We start from the raw sequence: 20,748 nt of genomic DNA, 5'->3' as shown, positions 1-20,748 counted from the left end.
CTCTGCCTCCTGGGTTCACGCCATTCTCCTGCCTCAGCCTCCTGAGTAGCTGGGACTACAGGCGCCCGCCACCACGCCCGACTCATTTTTTTGTATTTTTTAGTAGAGACGGGGTTTCACCATGTTGGCCAGGATGATCTTGATTCTCCTGACCTCATGATCCGCCCGCCTCGGCCTCCCAAAGTGCTGGGATTACAGGCCTGAGCCAACGCACCCGGCCCCCTTGCTATCTTCCTGATGAAATTATAGACATCAAGGTGCTACCCACATACCAAGTTTATATCTACTAAAGTATTAAATCAAGAGCAGGAGCACTGCCTTAGTCATCTTTATATACCAGTCTAAGCTGAATCCCTGGCTTACAGTAGGCATCCAACAAATATTTGTTGAACAGAAGGAAAGAAGAGAGGGAGGGAGGGAAGAAGGGAGGAGATTTGGGATGGGAGGAGCTAGTAAAGTTCATGAGTTAATCAAGAAGTATGCCAAAAACCTGCTAGGTACCAAGCATACAACGGTGAAATAAATGGTTCCTGCTGTCATGGAACTTGCAGAAGGTGAAGACTGAAAACTAACCAGGAAACCTTTTAAGTATATATATACAATTACAAACTAAGATTTAAAAAAAAAAAGTGATGTTAGAGATCAGAAGACTTTCTTACAACAAGAGTATTTAGAGGGTTGAGGATAGTTTTCCATTTTTCAAGGCTAAAAGGAAATTACTATAACTGAAAAGATTTCTGAAAATGAATAATGTTTGTCATGTCATTACTACAAAAGTACTTGATCCCATTTGAAAAAAATAGGGATAAATATATATCAAATAAGCAAACTAGATTTGCCAGTATCTCCTAGGAGTACGGAGACATTTACCTTGAAAGCAGCTGGACTTCCTAAAAATCTAAACTGCATGAATCTTCAGTCATTTGTTTCTTTACTATCATTTTGTTAAATAAATGATCACTAGGTCTGATATTCTGGTAGATAGCTTGTATTTCTCTGCTTATCCCTTCAAGGTGGGAGACAGTTGCAGGGCGTATCTGAGCCCTGCCTTCACGGATCTTCTCCTCCTTGCCCATCCCCTCAGGAATCTCATCACACCTCTGGCTTCTGTTCTCTCATCACCTTCAGGCCCAGTTGCTTTCTAGATTTCTCCATTTGGTTTGTCCAACTCAAGCACATCCAAAACTGACCTGATTATGTCCCCTCTTTTTCCAAACCTCATTTCTTCACATGTCTTCTGCCTTAGTGAACGGGTCTCCTACAAGAAACCAACTAGGAACCAGACAGTCATCCCAGATCCTCACTCCCTTACTCCTCTATAGTCAATCATGTCCTGTGAATTCTGCTTCCTCAAAATCGCCAAACATGTGCTCCACCTTACAACGCTGTTGCCACTGCCTTAGTGCAAGCCCTGATCATTCATTACTTAGATGATCTCCGTGGAATCCTAACTTGCCCTTTGTCCGGCCCCTTGTAAGGCACAGCAATTAAGCATCCAAACTCTGCTGTTAGACTACCTGGATTCAAATCTCAGCTTCACCACATTAGTTATATAACTCACCACATAACCGTTTGGCAAAGTACTTGACCTCTCTGTGCCCATTTTTAATCTAAAAAGGAATGATTTTAGTTGTGATGTCATAGCCTTTTTGTGAGGATTGAGATGATGTGTAAAATGCACTGGAGTAAACCTTTAGCAGCTTTTAAATATTAATGCTGTTAACTTCTTATTTCAGATCCTCCTTCACAACAGACTTATTTTCTGAAACATAAATCTGATCATGTCACTACGCTTCTGATAATCTTATGACACTAAAATCGCTTAAAAAATAAAATTCAACTCTACATGATCTTGCCCCATCTATCTTTCTCATATCCTAACACTTGCCACCACACACTTTACACTACAACAATACTGAATTACTTGTCATCACCCCGCTTGGCCATGTTCTCACTCTCCAAGTGTTTGCACTTACTAGTGCTTCTGTTGAAGATGCTCCCACCTGCCTAACCAAGTGCCATTTCATCTGCAAAGTTTTCCATTTTTCTCCCTGCTTTTCCCTCAAATTCATTTAGGGATACATGCTGTTAGTTCCCTCACACGTTTCTGTCCACATATCTTTCAAGCCTCATTAAAGTATACTGGAATTCTTTTATGTATTTGCCTCTTCCCCTTGGCTATGAGCTCATTGATAGCAACAACATGACTCCTTTAACACTATCTCCCAGCATCCATCAAAGAGCTAGCACATACTCGCTCAAAAAAATGTTTGACCTATGAATGAGTTAACAAAAAGGAAAGTGGAACAAGAAATAACCCTGGGCCAGGCACGGTGGCTCATGCCCACCTCTAATCCCAGCACTTTGGGAGGCTGAGGCAGGCAGATCACCTGAGGTCAGGAGTTCAAGACCAGCCTGGCCAATATGGCAAAACCCCAACTCTACTAAAAATACAAAAATTTAGCGAGGCATCCTGGCATGCACCTGTAGTCCAAGTCACTCGGAAGGCTGAGACAGGAGAATCACTTGAACCTGGGAGGCAGAGGTTACAGTGGGCCGAGATTGTGCCACTACATTCCAGCCTGAGTGACAGAGGGAGATTCCGTCTCAAAAAAAAAAATCCCCATATGTGCTTTAGCTGTTCTCACATACCAGCTTTTCTGTTACAGGACTGGACAGGAGAGAGTAGATGGCTTAAGGGAGCTTTAAGACAGCTCTGGTTTGGCCTCTGCTTTGGACACAGATAGCAAATATCAAGAGAGACTGGCCAGGGGTTCTGATACGGTTAGAAAGCAGAACAGGTTCTGGGAATGGAAACAAATTGAAATGTCCTCCCAAAGTCTGGAAACAAGGTTACCCTCCAGGTGTTAAATCATAAAAATCAAAGCATAATGTAGAGGCCAGGCATGGTGGCTCATGCCTGTAATCTGAGCACTTTGGGAGGCCGAGGCGGGAGGATCACTTGAAGTCAGGAATTCAAGACCAGCCTGGCTAACATGGTGAAACCCCGCCTCTACTAAAAACATGAGATTAGCCAGGTGTGATGGCAGGCGCCTGTAATTCCAGCGACTCAGGAGGCCAAGGCAGGAGAATCGCTTGAAATCAGGAGGCAGAGGTTGCAGTGAGCCAAGATTGCACTCCAGCCTGAATAACAAAGTGAAACTCTGTCTCAAAAAAAGGCATAATATAGGGAATGATGTCAGGGAAGATAGCAGAGCAGGAGGCTCCAGGAATCTGTCCCTTCACCTAAACAACTATTGAACTGGCAGGAATTGTCTTATTTTGGAACATTTCTGACATTTGAGGGAGAGTTTGATGAAGTTGCTAGTAAATTTTGGTGAACTTCAGCCTTTTGTGATGTAGCAGCAACAGCAAAAAGCCTGCCACCCAGCACCAGGAAACTGTCAGGGAAGCAGCCCACATTCCTGGGGCAGCTTCCTGGAACCAGTGTGGGCACAAAAGACCTTATCCTCCAGGAGTGGGGGTCATGTGTTCTGCTAGCTGCTTGCTGATTTTGATAAAGTGATGAGGGGCCAGGCTGGAGGCCAACCATTTTTTAATGCCCACTTCACAAGCTGAAGCAGCTTCCCAGCCACAAGAGATTTAAAGAGACAGGATATCTTCCCTCCCTCTTGAAAGTCAGACATTTAAGGACATTTTTGTCAGGTTACTGGCTAACTGTAGAGATAACGGAAAAGAAACCTCAGTAGCCACACACAACAAGGAAGATACATTGTTTGGAAAAGGCACAAATAGGAATGGGTCCAGCCCACAACAAGCAAAAACAAGCAATCCCTAAGGAGTAGAATTAGATTCCAGAGTTACTACAACATAATGCTCAGAATAACCAGTTCTCAACAAAAAATTATAAAACATGTAAAGCAGCAGGAAAGTATGATCCATTCACAGGATATAAAGAATTTCACAGAAACCATACCTAAAGAAGACCAGACTTTGGAATTATTAGTCAAAGATGTTAAATCAATTGTTTTAAATATGTTCAATATGTTTTCTAAAGGAAACCATGAACTAATAGAAATCAAGAAAACAATGTCTGAACAAAATGAAAGTATAAATAGACAGAAATTATAAAAAGGAGCCAAACAAATTCTGGAGCTGAAATCTGCAATAACTGAAGTGAAAAATGCAATAGAGGGATTCAACAGCAAATTTGAACAAGGAAAAGAGAGGACTGGCAAAATTGAAGATAAGGCATTGAAAATTATCCAGTCTAGGGAAAAGAAAGAAAGAGTGAAGAAAAATGAAGAGAGCCTGAGGAACCTATGGGAGCTCATCAAGCATACCAAATACACATTATAGGAATCCCAGAAGGAGAAGACATAGAGAAAGGAGCAGCAAAAAATTTGAAGAAATAATAGCTGACAACTTCCCAAATCTGATTAAAAACATGAATATATACATCTAAGAAGCTCAATGAACTCCAAGCAGGAAAACTTTGAAGAGATACACACTGAGACATATAGTCAAATTATCAACTCCCATAGACAAAAAGATAATTTTGAAAGCATCAGGTAGAAGTGACTCATGCGGCCAGGTGCGGTGGCTCATGCCTGTAATCCCAGCACTTTGGGAGGCTGAGGTGGGCGGATCATGAGGTCAGGAGATTGAGACCATCCTGGCTAACACGGTGAAACCCCATCTCTACTGAAAATACAAAAAATTAGCTGGGCGTGGTGGCGGTCACCTGTAGTCCCAGCTACTCGGGAGGCTGAGGCAGGAGAATGGCCAGAACCTGGAGGCAGAGCTTGCAGTGAGCCAAGATCACACCACTGCAGTCCAGCCTGGGCGACAGAGCGAGACTCCGTGGAAAAAAAAAAAAAAAAGAAGTGACTCATGCATGTACAAGAGACCTTCATTAAGAATGACAGTTTATCTTCCACTAGAAACCATGGAGGCCAAAAGGCACTGGATGACATATTTAAAGTCTTGAAAGAAAAAGACTGTCAACTGAGAACTCTATATACAGCAAAACTATCATTCAAGAATGAAGGAGAAATTAAGATATATCCAGATTTAAAAGACTGAGTCTTATTACCAGTACTGCCCTACAAGAAATGCTAAAGGGAGTGCTTCAGACTGAAATGAAAAGACAATAGACAGTAATTCAAAGACAGAAGAAAAAAAAATACTACTAAAGGTAACTTCATAAGTATATATAAAAGCCACTGGGCCACAAATATGTGAAAATTAACAACCCACTCAAACAACCAATGCCTCAAAGAAAAGGGAAATGAGAACATACGTTGAGACAAATAAAAATGAAAACACAACAGCAAAACTATGAGATGCAGTGAAAGCAGTGCTAAAGAGGGAAATTTTTTTTGGCGGGGGGGATGAAGTCTTGCTCTTGTCCCCCAGGCTGGAGTGTAATGGCACGATCTCGGCTCACTGCAATCTCTGCCTCCCGGGTTCAAGCAATTCTCCTGCCTCAGCCTCCTAAGTAGCTGGGATTACAGGCGCCTGCCACCATCCTGGCTAATTTTTGTATTATTAGTAGAGATAGGGTTTCACCATGTTGGCCAGGCTGGTCTCAAACTCCTGACCTCAGGTGATCCGCCCACCTTGGCCTCAAGTGCTGGGATTACAGGCATGAGCCATCGCGTCCAGCCTTAAGACAGAAATTAATAGCTGTAAATGTTTACATTTAAAAAGAACAATAATCTCAAATCAACAACTTTACACCTTAAGGAACCAGAAAAAGAACAAATGAAATTCAAAGATGGAAGGAAATAAAGAAAACCTAAACTGTGATTTAATGTATTGACAGAGGCTCCTTACGGACAAGTTTGAGAGTTAAAAACTCCAGGCTGGGTGTGGTGGCTCACGCCTGTAATCCCAGAACTTTGGGAGGCCAAGGCGGATGGATCACCTGAGGTGGGGAGTTCGAGACCAGCCTGACCAACATGGAGAAACCCCGTCTCTACTAAAAGTACAAAATTAGTTGGGCATGGTGGCACATGCCTATAATTCTAGCTACATGGGAGGCTGAGGCAGGAGAATAGCTTGAACCTGGGAGGTGGAGGTTGCAGTTAGTTGAGATCGTGCCATTGCACTCCAGCCTGGGCAACCAGAGCAATACTCTGTCTCAAAAAAAAAAAAAAAAAAAAAAAAAACCTCCAGAGGGCCCTGACATGGTGGCTTATGCCTGTAATCCCAGCACTTTGGGAGGCCAAAGCGGGAGGATCACTTGAGGTCAGGAGTTCAAGACCAGCCTGACCAACATGGGGAAACACCCCGTCTCTACTAAAAATACAAAAATTAGCCAGGCGTGATGGGTTATGCCTGTAATCCCAGCTACTCAGGAGGCTGAGGCAGGAAAATCACTTGAACCCGGGAGGTGGAGGTTGCAGTGAGCTGAGATTGCACTACTGCACTCCAGCCTGGGTGACAGAGCGAGATTCTGTCAAAGAAAAAGAAAAGAAAGAGAAAGACAAAGAGAAAGAAGACAAAGAGAAAGAGACAGAGAGACAGAAAGAAAGAGAAAGAAAGAAAAGAGAAAATGCTCTTGTATAAAGTACCTGCATACCCTTGAAGTAGTATAGTGTTATTTCAAAGAGGACAGGGACCCCCATCTCTACAAAAAATTAAAAATAAAATAAAATAGCCGGGCATAGCGATGCATACCTACAGCCCTAGTTACTCAAGAGGCTGAGGCAGGAGGATCGCTGGAGCCCAGGAGTTTGAGGCTGCAGTGAGCTGTGATTGCACTACTGCACTCTAGCCTGGGTGGCAGAGACCCTGTCCCCCCCCATCCCACCCCACCTTCCCCAAAAAAAGGAAGGAAAGAAAGAAGACATGGGTTAGTTATAAACGTATACTGCAAACTCGAGGACAACCACCAAAAAAGTAAATAACTTCTTTAAGTTATGTTCAAAGGCTCCCATAACAATAAAATACAAACCTTCACCAAGGTCTCAAGGTTCTTCCCGCCCCTGCCCCTGACACTCCCAACCTCACCTTCTCTCCTTCCCACTCTTGCTCAACCACTATGGCCATCTTGTTTTCCCTGGAACCCCTTAAGCTCTCTCCTGCCTCAAAGTCATTGCCTTACTGTTCACCTGGCCTATAATCTTCCAACTCTGGGTCTTTCACAGGACTAACCCCTCTGCATCAGTCAGGTCTCTATTCAGTTATCCTTATGAAAAAGACCATCAGGGACACACTTCTGGTGTTTTAAGATGCCTGAGCCAGCCAAGTCTGCTCCCTCCCTGAAGAAGGGCTCCAAGAAGGCGGTGACCAAGGCGCAGAAGGTTGGCAAGAAGCGCAAGCGCAGCCGCAAGGAGAGCTACTCTGCTGAAGCAGGTCCACCCCGACACCCGCATCTCTTCCAAGGCCATTCGTTAGTGACATCGTTGAGGGCATCGCGGGCGAGTCTTCCGGCCTGGCGCATTACAACAAGCGCTCGATCATCACCTCCAGGGAGATCCAGACGGCTGTGCGCCTGCTGCTGCCCGGGGAGCTGGCCAAGCACTCCGTGTCCGAGGGCACCAAGGCCGTCACCCAGTACACCAGCTCCAAGTAAACTTGCCAAGAGGAGACAACAGCCTTTAGACATATCTTTTCCAACAGTCGTCACTGCTGGACAGTGCTTTATCTTACAAATAAACCAATGAAAAATGAGTGATCCTAGAAGAAGATAAACGGAGGTATTTTAAACAATCAAGGAAGGACCAATATACACCTGGCTAAGAAAAATTAGCCCTTTTTCTGGGTATAAAACAATTAAAATGTTCTTCATAGAAATTTATGAAATGAGAAACATAAAGACAAAATTAAAATAACTCCTAGTATCTCCTATTATTTTTATATGTATATCATATATATTCATATTCATATATACATATATCTCACATCATGTATCCCATATATATAAAATAAACTTAGGTGTCATGCTATATATATATTTAGATAACTAAATATGCTTAGAAATAATTTTTAATGGATGCATAATTTATGGATATATTGATAAGTAATGAGTTCTTCATTATGGACTATTTCAATTGATTCCCATTTCTATGCATTATAGATCATACAGCTCACACATCTTTGTACCTAAATCTTTGTTCAAATATTATTTCCTAAGGATAGACTTCATGAAGTGGAAATACTAAATCAAAAGTGAAAAACATTTTCTAAGGTCCTTAAATATGCATTGCCAAAAATTGCTATTCAGGATCATGCCAATTTATAATCCCAACATAATGTGGAAATTTCTGTTTTATAACACTCATATTTACAATAAATTTTTAAAAGCATTGTTAACCTAATAGGCCCCCAAAAAGAAAAAATTTGAAATTACATTTCCTTATTTAAATTAATGACTCTATTAGTGAGGGTCATTTTCCCATGTTTTTTATTAGCCATGACCCTATAAGAAATAAACTGTGCTGCAAAATGATAAACATGATTTCAATCATTCCATGGGAAGGCACTATATAAAGAATAATACCTTAGGTTAAGTCCAAATAAATAATATTTATTAGGTGCCTCTTCTGCAGAGGATTCTGAAGGGATAATAAACTGCATTTAGCTGCAGGTAACGGAAACTACTTTTACCTACATTGTCTCTTATAAACATTGTAACTACTCTTCGAGAAAGTGTTTACTGTGGACTGAATTGTCTCCCCATCCCCCCAAATTCATATATTGAAGCCCTAAACCCCAATATGACTGTATTTCTAGACAGGACTTGTAAGAGGTAATTAAGGTTAAATGAGGTCATTAGAATGAGTTTCTAATTGGATAGGATTGGTGGCCTTATAAGTAGAGGAAGATTCTGCACTTGGTCCTCCAAATTAAATAATTCATTTAAAAAAAGTGGAAGAGAGAGAGCTCTGCACACACACACTGAGGAAAGGCTGTGTGAGCTCACAGTGAGAAGGCAGCGCTTACACACAAGAAAACTAACCCTAGGAGAGAGAAAGTTAAACTTATCCAAGGTCGCAAAAGCCAGAAACGAGTGAGGTGAGAAGTTGACCTTGTTCTCCTCAATCCAAGGCCAGGACTCCTCCACTCCACATGTAGATAGCCACCTCACAGTCAACAACCAAATGTCCCCAGAGTCAGCATTAGACCAAGATGTCTCACCAGGAGACAAATGTCTCATCTTGAATAAATATGTTCTAACATATTTATTGTTTACCCATGAAAAATACTGAACCTCAGGAGAAATAAAATGCAAAGTATGTACAGAATTATGTTTACTACCTGACACTGATATAAAGCCTAATGATATCCTTATAGTCTTGGAGGGGTTTGTATATGTGGTGAAACAGGTGCTCACACAGTGCTAATAGACTGTAAATTGGTCTTAGAGAGAAAAATAAATAAACTGGAAGGAGGAAAAAAAAAGACCATAACAAACCAATCCCCATTGTGCTCCACCCTCTTTCCCTATGTTTTCTTACTAGAACTTGATCATCAACTTAAAGTGTGTATATATACATATATTTGTATATCTGTTTATATCTGCTTATCCTATTAGAATGTAAGTTCCATAAAAGCAGGGATTTTTTTCCTTTTTAGAGACAGGGTCTCACTATGTTGTCCAGGCTAGTCCAGACCTCCTGGGCTCAAGCAATCCTCCTGGCTTAGCTTCCCGAGTAGCTGGGACTACAGCAGGACTTTTTCTTTATTCACCATTGTGTTCTTGAAACTTGAAACAACACCTGTCATAGAGTAGATGTCCAATAAATATTTTTGAATCCCTGAACAAATAAATAAATCACAAAGAGCATTGAGTCAGTCATGCAAGCATAGAAAAGAGGCCACAGAAACAAGCAATGCAGTGGTCATCCAAGAGCTTTCCAAATAAAGGGAGCCCTAGCAACGAAGCATTCTCCTTTCATGACAGATCTATTTCTATTTAAAGATGAGCACATTAGATTAGCAGAGCCTGTTGCTGTTAATCACATTATTATGTTAGTACACCTTGTTCTGATTTTACGGTCTCCGAGCAACCTTCTGATAATCTGGTTTCCGTATCATCTGCTTACAGGGAAGGAATACTCTTTGGTACTCGAATCTTTCCTGGCCAAGCTGGGACCTTGATACAGGTTTCTCCATATGTAATCATTAGGACTCTTGGACAGAAACAACAGAAAGTCGTCTCGAAATGGGTTAGACAAAAGAGGAGTTGATAGGAAAGGTCTACAGGAGTGTCACAGGGTCAAACCTGGGGAGGTCAGGGGAGCAGCTGGGACGTAGTTTTGAAAACTCCAACTGAGGACCTGAAGCCCTCGGAACTCTCACCAGGCTTTTCTCTACTTCGATCTGGGTAGCAATTTCATTCTCTTTTACTGCATGTACACCAGAGAAATTCTAACTATGCTCTCCCTAAGAGTCAAAAATCCCTGGGAAAGGGGCTGATTGGCTGCCCTGTCTGAACCAGGTTCTATTCCAGACCAATCCACTGCAGCCAGGAGGGCAGGGTCTATACCTATACGGCAGCTGCCATGCCCCTGCACTGTTGGAGGGCAGCAGGGAAGGAACATATTCTTTTTTTTTTTTTTTTTTTTTTTGAGACGGAGTCTCGCTTTGTCGCCCAGGCTGGAGTGCAGTGGCGCAATCTCGGCTCACTGCAAGCTCCGCCTACCGGGTTCACGCCACTCTCCTGCCTCAGCCTCCGGAGTAGCTGGGACTACAGGCGCCCGCCACTACGCCCGGCTAAATGTTTTTTGTATTTTTAGTAGAGACGGCGTTTCACCGCGTTAGCCAGGATGGTCTCGAACTCCTGACCTAGTGATCCACCCGCCTCGGCCTCCCAAATTGCTGGGATTACAGGCGTGAGCCACCCCGCCCGGCCGGAAGGAACATTTTCTAAAAGATGGGGGTGACTACTCCCAGACGGCAGCAAGGGTGCTGGGCGGACACAGTGGATTGTTACTCTAAGCTGTGCCATTCTGTAGGCTAAGACCAGCTTAGGAGACTCCAGGGGACTGCAGGGCAAATTACATTCAACACTAGAGGATCAGGGTGAAAGTCACAAATAAGTTTCAGGAGAATCTTCTTTTTTTTTTTTTTTTTTTTTTAGACAGAGTCTTCCTCAGGCTGGAGTATGCAGTGGCATGATCTTGGCTCACTGCAACCTCTGCCTCCCAGGTTCAAGAGATTCCTGTGCCTCAGCCTACTACCAAGTAGCTGGGACTACAGGCGTGCACCACCACAACCAGCTAATTTTTGTATTTTTAGAAGAGACCGGGTTTCGCCATGTTGGCCAAGTTGGTCTCAAACTACTGACCTCAAGTGACCCACAAACCTCAGCCTCCCAAAGTGCTGGGTGGGACTACAGACATGAGCCACCATGGCCAACCAGGAGAACTTTCAAATTGGCTGCCTGGCTCCAAGACTTTGACATACTTATCCCTTTATAGCCAATACATTTGACAGCATGCAATAAATTAAGAGCTATGTACATGGTTTTAATTCAATTCATAATATTTTGCTTTTTCTCTCCCTGGGGCATGTTTTACTTTTATTGTGGGCCAAGAGGTAAGACAGTAGGGATTTAAGTAAGCAGAGAGGAGTCGTCTAGACCCTCAGCTGCCAGCCTTTTGAGTCCTGGGTTTTCATTTTCTGATCCCATAAGTGATATTTCTGCCACCCCTCACCTCTGCCCCAGTGATGTATAAGCAAGGGAAGAAGAAAGGAGAAAAAGCAGTGCCCACGTTGCCGGGCTCGTGCCTTAAACAGTTCTCTAGATTCCAATGTCTCTGCCAACATCGTGCCAAAGAAGATCCAACATCAAGTGCACATGTTGAACAGCTGAACCTAACTCGAGCCAGTTAGGGAGAGAAGTTTCCATGCTCAGAGGAGGCACTCCTGACCCCAGTGGGCATCCCCTGTGATTTGTTTAACTTCACATTTTCTCACCTCTGCCTTGGAAGTGACAGGTGTTTAATTCTAAATTGTAACAGTTAATGGACTTTTAAAGACATTTTCCTGATATTTTTCTGAGGGAGTACAAGACAGACTTCAAAGTCAAGAGTTCCATGCAGATAAGCACACAGATCCGTAGACAGAGGCGGTAGAGGAAAAGTGAGTCACTAAGTTTTCTTTAATGGAAACTGCATCTCTTCAAAAGCTGGAGTGCAAACTGACACTAATACCACATCAATGCCATAGAATGAATGAGACAAAATGATGAAATGCAGGGAGAAAACTCGTATTGAGAAAAATTAAAAGAATCCTGCAAATCACTTGTGGCGTTACAGTTGATTTAAAGTGAAAGCATTCAATACAAATGTTCCACAAGGTGGCAGCCTTGCTTTTCCAAAAATGTTTATCTGCCTTGCATACACCAAGCATGACTTTCCTTTCCTTTCCCTCCCTCCCTCCCTCCGTTCCTTCCTTCCTTTTTCTTTCTTTCTTTCTTTCCTTCTTTTTCTTTCTTTCTTTCCTTCTTTCTTTCTTACTCTCACTCTCTTTCTCTTCATTCCTTTCTTTGTCTTCCCTTCCTTTCTCTCTTTTTTTTTTTTTTTTTTTTGAGACAGAGTCTCACTCTGTCACCGAGGTTGGAGTGCAGTGGCACCATCTAGGTTCGCTGCAACCTCCGCCTCCCAGTTAAAGCGATTCTCCTGCCTCAGCCTCCTGAGTAGGTGGGATTACAGGCACCTGCCACCACGCCCGGCTAATTTTTGTATTTTTATTAGAGATGGGGTTTCGCCATGTTGGCCAGGCTGGTCTTGAACTCCTGACCTCAAGTGATCCTCCCACCTTGGCCTCCCAAAGTGCTAGGATTACAGGCGTGAGCCACCTCACCCGGCCTTTTTTTTTTTTTTTTTTTTGGCAGGGCCTTGCTCCACCGAGGCTGGAGTGAAGTTGAGGGTTCCTCAAACTCCTGGGCCCAAGCGATCCTTCCACCTCATCCTCCCAAGTAGCTGGGATTAGGGGCATGCACCACTATACCCAGCTAATTTTTAAAACTATTCTGTAGAGATGGGGTTCTTGCTATTTTGCCCAGGCTGGTCTCGAACTCCTGGCTTGAATCTATCCTCCCGCTTCAGCCTCCCAAAGTGCTAGGATTACAGGGTGAGACACTGCACCCAGCCCACACATGATCTTTTTTTTTTTTTTTTTTGAGACGGAGTCTCTCATTCTGTCACCCAGACTGGAGTGCAATGGCGCGATCTCAGCTCACTGCAACCTCCGCCTCCCGGGTTCAAGAGATTCTCCTGCCTCAGCCTCCCGAGTAGCTGGGATTACAGGCACTCGCCACCACGCCCAGCTAATTTTTTGTATTTTTAGTAGAGATGGGGTTTCACCATGTTGGCCAGGATGGTCTTGATCTCCTGACCTCGTGATCCGCCTGCCTTGGCCTCCCAAAGTGCTGGGATTACAGGTGTGAGCCACCATGCCCAGCCCACACATGATCTTTAACAGAAAAACTAACCATATAATAAAGAAGATACACAGAAAATTACAGAATATCTCAGAGATGACTTGCTTAATGAAGGAGAAACATTGTGGGAGGCTTTGAACTGACATGCCTCAGCTAAATATTGACCAACTCAGAGAAATGAGTGCTTTACCACATTTACCATTAGCACTTGCTGTTTGTGTTTGCTTACATTCGGCAAGGAAGGAAATTAATGTTTGGAATCTCTATGCAACATCTTGTTACTAGCCAGGTTATCTCTTCAGCATCATCAATGTCAAATCTTTATTGAAACCGGCTCTATTCAAAGCATTCTGCTAGGTGCTAGTCTTCTTTCTAGGAGAGTTCTCTTGCCAAGAGGATGAAATGGGAGAAAATAGTGTGCTTATAGTACTTACCACACCTAGACTTATATAATATTTAAACATTCAATAGTGGGTGAAAATATATTAATAACTCCTTTATGCTTTGCAGAATGTCATGCGAGCTCTTCCCCAAAATTTTATGATCCAAAAAGAATTAAAGGAATGTTCACAGTAGCATCATTTCAAATAAAAATTCAGAAACAACATAAATATCTAGCACCATGAAAATGGATAAATTGTGCTCTAATTGTACAGTGAAATTCTAGGCAGCTGTTACAATGGCGAATGAGTAAATTAAGTTACTAAAGTTGTAAGTAAATTAAGTTACTAAGCTATTGTCTCTCCGTTCCATCCCCTCGCTTGCACACATACTTGGCTTTGTCATGATGGGGCCGGTCCCAGACCCTGCAAAACCCTTTTCCCTTTGCTTGCTGGCGACGTGCTAGGCTCTGCCGATAGGGGGCAGTAGAGGGAGCCTGCAAGCCGGGAGGAGGGAAAGGGGCTCGTTCCTCTCTGTGTCCGGTCAGTGTTATTTGTGTCTGTACTCAGCCTTCATCCTGGCAGCGGTTAGTACCAGTCTCCGGGTTTTTTTTTTTGTTTTTGTTTTGGTTTTTTTAATGTTTTGTTTTGTTTTTGTTTTGCACTCCCGGAACCAACCACATTGTGTCCTCTCCCCGCTCCCGCCACCCGCCCAGGCACTGGCACCAGGCGCTTCTTGGGAACGGCAGGCCTTTCTTTCCAGTTTCTGGATTTTAATCCCCCAGCCTCTTCTCTTAGTACCCTGGACCAGGGAGTGGTAGCTGCTTCCGGCATTTACTTTCTTCTTTGCTTCTTCACTCTTCTAGCACCTGTTTAACCAGCTCCTTCTATTAATTTTTTTTCTGTTAAGCTCCCCTTCCCCAGTCCTAAAAAATAATAATAACAACAATCTATTGAAATACTTAATGTGGACCCTGACTCATACAATGACCATGTGTCAGGAACTGCAGATTTATAACATAGGTAGATAAGGAGGTAGAGGCATAGCAGACATGCATATATACATATTAGAATATTTCCATATACATATGTGTTATATATAAAATGCAGATATATACACATGTAAGTACATATGTATTTCTTACATGAGCTATTATTTAGACCTATGTGTACATATATATAAAATTTCCTGCTAGGCGTGGTGGCTCACGCCTGTAACCCCAGCACTTTGGGAGGCCGAGGCAGATGGATCACCTGAGGTCAGGAGTTCGAGACCAGCCTGACTGATATGTTGAAACCCCGTCTCTACTAAAAAAAAAAAACACAAAAATTAGCTGGGCGGCATGGTGGCGGGCACCTGCAGTCCCAGCTACTTGGGAGGTGAGACAGGAGAATTGATTGCATCCAGGAGGCAGAGGTGAGCCAAGTTTGTGCCACTGCACTCCAGCCTGGGCGACGGAGCGAGACTCTGTAGCAAAACAAACAAACAAAACAAAGAATTTCCCCTAATCCTTACAATAAATGCTATGAGAAAGATACTATTATTCCTATTTTACAGGAGGAGAAACTGAATCTCAGGGAGATTAGTTAATTTCTACAATGCATAGCTAATAAGTGGTAATGCTGGGATTTGAATCCAAATATCCCCAACTCCACAATCTATATCTTTCCCATATGCTTTAAAGTTGTTTAGACCTCAATTCAATCTATCCTTAACTGTGTTCTGCAATATAACTCAGTCCTTAGGCTAATCCACAACTGTCTTCTTACCTAATAGTGTAAGTAAATATAGCACTATTCTAATAAGTACTAGAGAATATAATCACCATAATACAAGACTGTTTCTGTGATTGAAGTTATGGGGAGGTTGAGAAAACTGTAGGAAAAGCATGGACATTTCTAACTCCAAGTTACTTGTCATTCATTCATTCAGTTAATATAATATAGTGCCTATTATGTGCCTGAAGATGCACTGGACTCACAGTGATAAACAAAATAGAAATAGTCCTTCCTTTAAAGACTTTCCAATCTAAGGAAAGTGACAGTCTTTAATTAAATAATCCTGCATAGGAGAAATACCTAACTATATCACACAGAGACTTAGCATAGACTGGGTACTTGACTATAAAGGCTGTTCTAAATGCAGCCCCCCGCCCCACACAGGCACACTCAAGAGCTTGGCATCTGACCCTCTCAATGTCTAGGACGGCATGCCTAGTCTGATTTTGTTTACCAGGAACTCGTCAGTTCTCAGTCCAAAGTAATCTAAGAGAGATATCACAGTAATAGAGAAACAGAGATAGTGCAGCTACATAATGTTTTCTAAAAACCTGCTTTTCTGGTCATTTCACAACTTGCCTCCCATGTGACTTGTGACACTAATCAATGTTTTCAGTGGCAGCCTCTTAGCCCAGACTTTTCCTGTAGCCTAAATACAATCAACAACATATACCTGGACTGATCAGAGAATAATAGCCAGGAAGCTTTGTGAGGGACAAACTTCAAGAAATGCAGAAACAGCTGGGCGCGGTGGCTCACGCCTGTAATTCCAGCACTTTGGGAGGCCAAGGCGGGTGGATCACGAGGTCAGAAGATCGAGACCATCCTGGCTAACACGGTGAAACCCCGTCTCTACTGAATATACAAAAAATTAGCCGGGTGTAGTGGCGGGCGTCTGTATTCCCAGCTACTCGGGAGGCTGAGGCAGGAGAATGGCGTGAACCCAGGGGGCGGAGCTTGCAGTGAGCCGTGATCAGCCACTGCACTCCAGCCTGGGCGACAGAGCGAGACTCCGTCTCAAAAAAAAAAAAAAAAAAAAAAAAAAAGAGAAATGCAGAAACAGAAAATCTAACCAAACCAGAAGCTCATATAGTAATCAGGGCTGAGAATCTATTTATCACCCCACCATGACAGCTAAATCTCTAAACTCCCTTTTAGGTGCACTTTGTAGTCAGGAAACAGATCATTAGACCACCCTGCAGCAAAGAAAAAGAAAAAGACCTTGTGGAGTCAAGGTCCACTGATGGGTACTAAAAGTTAGCGGGGGAAACTTCACAGAGAAGCAGGATTTCTGCATAGCCTCAAAATGCCTCTTCCCTAAGGACTTATTAATTACGGCAGTGATTGCACAAATTCTTTGATATTCCTCTTTCAGGCAGTGGAATCTCTTTTGTTTTGGTTTTTGAGATGGAGTTTCATTCTGTTGCCTAGGCTGGAGTGCAGTGGTGCTATCTTGGCTCACTGCAACCTCTGCCTCCCGAGTTCAAGCAATTCTTGTGCCTCAGCCTCCCAAGTAGCTGGGATTACAGGAACATGCCACCACGCCTGCTAATTTTTGTATTTTTAGTAGAGATCAGGTTTCTCCATGTTGGCCAGGCTGGTCTTGAACTTCTGACCTCAAGTGATCTGCCCGCCTCGGCCTCCCAAAGTGCTGGGATTACAGGTGTGAGCTGCTGTGCCCAGCCAGGAAATTGAATCTAATTCCTCTCTTTTTGAGTGTGGCTGGACTTAATGACTGTTTTCTAATGAATAGTGTAGGGAAAAGGAAAAAATGATAACTTTACATGAAGACAACATCTTAACCAAGTGATCAAGGTTAATATCACTGTAAAAAGTCACATTGATTATCAAATACATCTTGACATGATGACATGGGAAAGGCATGTCACCTCTCTGGTTTTCTTCTCAAAAATCCATAACCCATTTGTTCAGACTTAATTTTTTAAAAAATCCATAATCCCAGGCTAGTCATGAGAAAACATTAGATAAACCCAAATTAAGGGACATTCTACAAAATACCTGACCAATATTTTCTTGTTCCTTTTTTCAGGAGTCTGTCTAGTCCACAAAGACTACAACTCCTACGCAAGTCCTAGTGCTGTGCTGGGCTTAGAGCCAGTGGGCCTGGGGGACACCCACCCTAGTGAGACACCAGTCAGGGCAGCTTAGGGAGTGCTTGCATCACTCCTTCCCCAACACCAGGCAACACAGCTTGCAGCTCCAAAAGAGACCCCTTCCTTCCACTTGAAGAGATGAGAGGGAAAAATAAAGAGAACTTTGTTTTTGTAACGTGGATGTAAGCTTAGCCTCAGTAGGATAGGGCACAGGGCAGAGTCGTGAGGCCCCAGCTCCCAGATGACATATCCAGACACACTATGGGCCGGAAAGAAACCCACTGCCTTGAAGGAAAGGACCCAGTCCTGGCAGGATTCATCACTTGCTGACCAAAGAGCCCTTGGGCCCTGAATAATCAGTAGCGGTAACCAGGTAATACACACCATAGGCCTTGGGTGAGACTTGAGACATGCTGGTTTCAGGTGCGACCTGCATATTCAAAGCTGTGGTGGCTACAAGAAGAGACTCCTTTTGCTTGAGAAAAGGAGAGGGAAGCTTACAGCTTAGATACCAGCTCGGTCACAGTGGGGGAGAGCACCACGCGGGATTTATGGGTCCCCAGTAGCAGGCCTTGGCTCTCAGATGGCATCTCTGGACACACCCTGGGTCAGAGGGGAGCCCACTGTCCTGAAGGGTGAGTCCCAGGCTTGGCAGCATTCATTATAAGCGGAGTAAACGGCCCTTGGGCCTTAACTGAACAGCAGTTGTTCACTGACAGTACTCCCTGTGGGCCTGTGGTGGTGGTAGACATGGGGAGAGACTCCTCTGCCTGGGGAAAGGGGAGGAAAGAGGGGGAAGAACTTTGTCTTGTGGTTTTAGCCACAGTAGAATAGAGTGCCAGGTAAATTTCTAAGGTTTTCGACTCCAGGCCCTGGCTTCTGGACAGCACCTCTGGACCCAACCAGAGTCTGGGGGACCTCACTACCCTGAAGAGAAAGACATGAGACTGACTGGCTGACTTTACTACCTGCTAATTGTAGAGCCCCAGGGCCTTGAGCAAACATAGAGCGTAGCCAGGTAGTGGTTATAGCAGGCCTTGGGCAAGACCCAGTGGTGTGCTGGCTTCAAGTCTGATCCAGCACAGTCCCAGTGATGGTAGCCACAGGGGTGCTTGTGTTACCACTCCCCCAGCTCCAGGGAGCTCAGCACAAAGAAAGAGACTCCATCTGTTTGGGAGAAAATAAGGGAAGAGAACAAGAGTCTCTGCCTGGTAATCCAGAGAATTCTTCTGGATCTTATCCAAGACCACCAAGGCGATACCTCTGCAAGTTTGTAAGAACCACAGTGTTACTGGGCTTGGCGTGCCTCCTAATGCAGATACAGCTGCAGTGACCAAAAACTTAGATCACAACACTTAAGTCCCTTCAAATTGAAAAGCCTTCCCAAAAAAGGCCAGGTACAAACAAGCCCAGACTGCGCAGACTACAATAAATACCTAACACTTCAATGCCCGGACACCAACAAACATCTGCAAGCATCAAGATCATCCAGGAAAACATGACCTCACCAAATGAACTAAATAGGGCACCAGCGGCTAATCCTGGAGAGACAGAGATATGTGATCTTTCAGACAGAATTCAAATTGGCTTATTTGAGGAAACTCAAAGAAATTCAAAATAACATAGAGAAGGAAGTCAGAATCCTAGCAAATACGTTTAACAAAAAAATTGAAATAATTAAAAAGAATTAAGCAGAAATTCTGGAGTTGAAAAATGCAATGGACATGTTAAAGGATGCATCAGAATCTCTTGATAGCAGAATTGATGAAGCAGAAGAATTAGTGAGCTTGAGGACAGGCTATTTGAAAATATAGTCAGAGGAGACAAAAGAAAAATACAATAAAAAAAGAATGAAGCACACCTATAAGATCTAGAAAATAGCCTCAAAGGGGAAAGTCTAAGGGTTTTTGGCCTTAAAGAGGAGGTAGAGGGAAAGATAGGAGTAGAAAGTTTATTCAGAAGGATAATAACAGAGAACTTCCCAAACCTAGAGAAGGATATCAATATTCAAGAACAAGAAGGCTATAGAACACCAAGCAGATTTGGCTCCAGGCATTTAATAATCAAACTCCTGAAAGTCAAGGACAGACAAAGAAAGGATCCTAAAAGCAGCAAGAGAAAAGAAACAACATAAAATGGAGCTCCAATACCACTGACAGCAGACTTTTCAGTGGAAACTTTTCAGGCCAGGAGAGAGTGGCACAACATATTTAATGTGCTGAAGGAGAAAAATTTTTACCTTAGGATGGCATATCTAGTGAAAATATCCTTCAAACATGAAGGAGAAATACAGACTTTCCCAGACAAATAAAAGCTGAAAGATTTCAGCTGGGCACAGTGGCTCACGCCTGTAATCCCAGCACTTTGGGAGGCTGAGGCGGGTGGATCGCCAGGTCAGAAGATTGAGACCATCCTGGCTAACGTGGTGAAACCCCATCTCCGTCTCTACCAAAAATACAAAAAATTAGCCAGCCGTGGTGGTTCTGTTTACCTTTTAATCTTTCTACTTAGGGTATGAGTAATTTATACACCAGAATTACAGTGTTATACTGTTCCATGTTTTTCTTTGTTACGTACTATTAACTGAATTTTATACCTTCAAATAATTTCTTATTGCTCATTAACATCCTTTTTTGGCCAGACATGGTGAAAACAAGTCAAAATCACCTTCACTAAAAGGAAGACAAGAAGGGAGAAAAGAAGAAGGAAAAGGCCAGAAAACAAATTAATCAAATGGCAGGAATAAATCCTTACTTATCAATAATATCATTCGTTAAATATGAATGGACTAAATTCTCCAATCAAAAGACATAGAGTGGCTGAATGGATTAAAAAACAAGACCCAACAATCTGCTGCCTACAAGAAACACACTTCACCTACAAAGATGCACATAGACTGAAAATAAAGGGATGGAAAAGATATTCCATGCAAATGGAAACCAAAAAAGAGCAGGAGTAGCTATAATTATATCAGACAAAATAGATTCAAGACAAAAACTATAAAAAGAGATTTAAAAGGTCATTATATAATGGTAATGGGGTCACTTCAGCAAGAGGACATAACAATTGTACATATGTATGCACCCAACACTGGAGCAACCAGATATACAAAGCA

At 43.0% G+C, this 20,748-nt stretch overlaps 1 pseudogene; it reads left to right on the top strand.

Moving 5' to 3' along the window:
* Positions 1 to 497: 497 nt before the first annotated feature.
* LOC129393704 (histone H2B type 1-K-like) lies at positions 498 to 7,873 on the top strand (annotated as a pseudogene).
* The last annotated feature ends 12,875 nt before the right edge of the window (positions 7,874 to 20,748 follow it).

This window comes from Pan paniscus, chromosome 14 (genome assembly GCF_029289425.2).
Source record: "Pan paniscus chromosome 14, NHGRI_mPanPan1-v2.0_pri, whole genome shotgun sequence".
NCBI lineage: Eukaryota > Metazoa > Chordata > Mammalia > Primates > Hominidae > Pan > Pan paniscus.
Note: the sequence above shows the minus strand (reverse complement) of the source record. Positions and strands in the feature narration are given on the sequence as shown.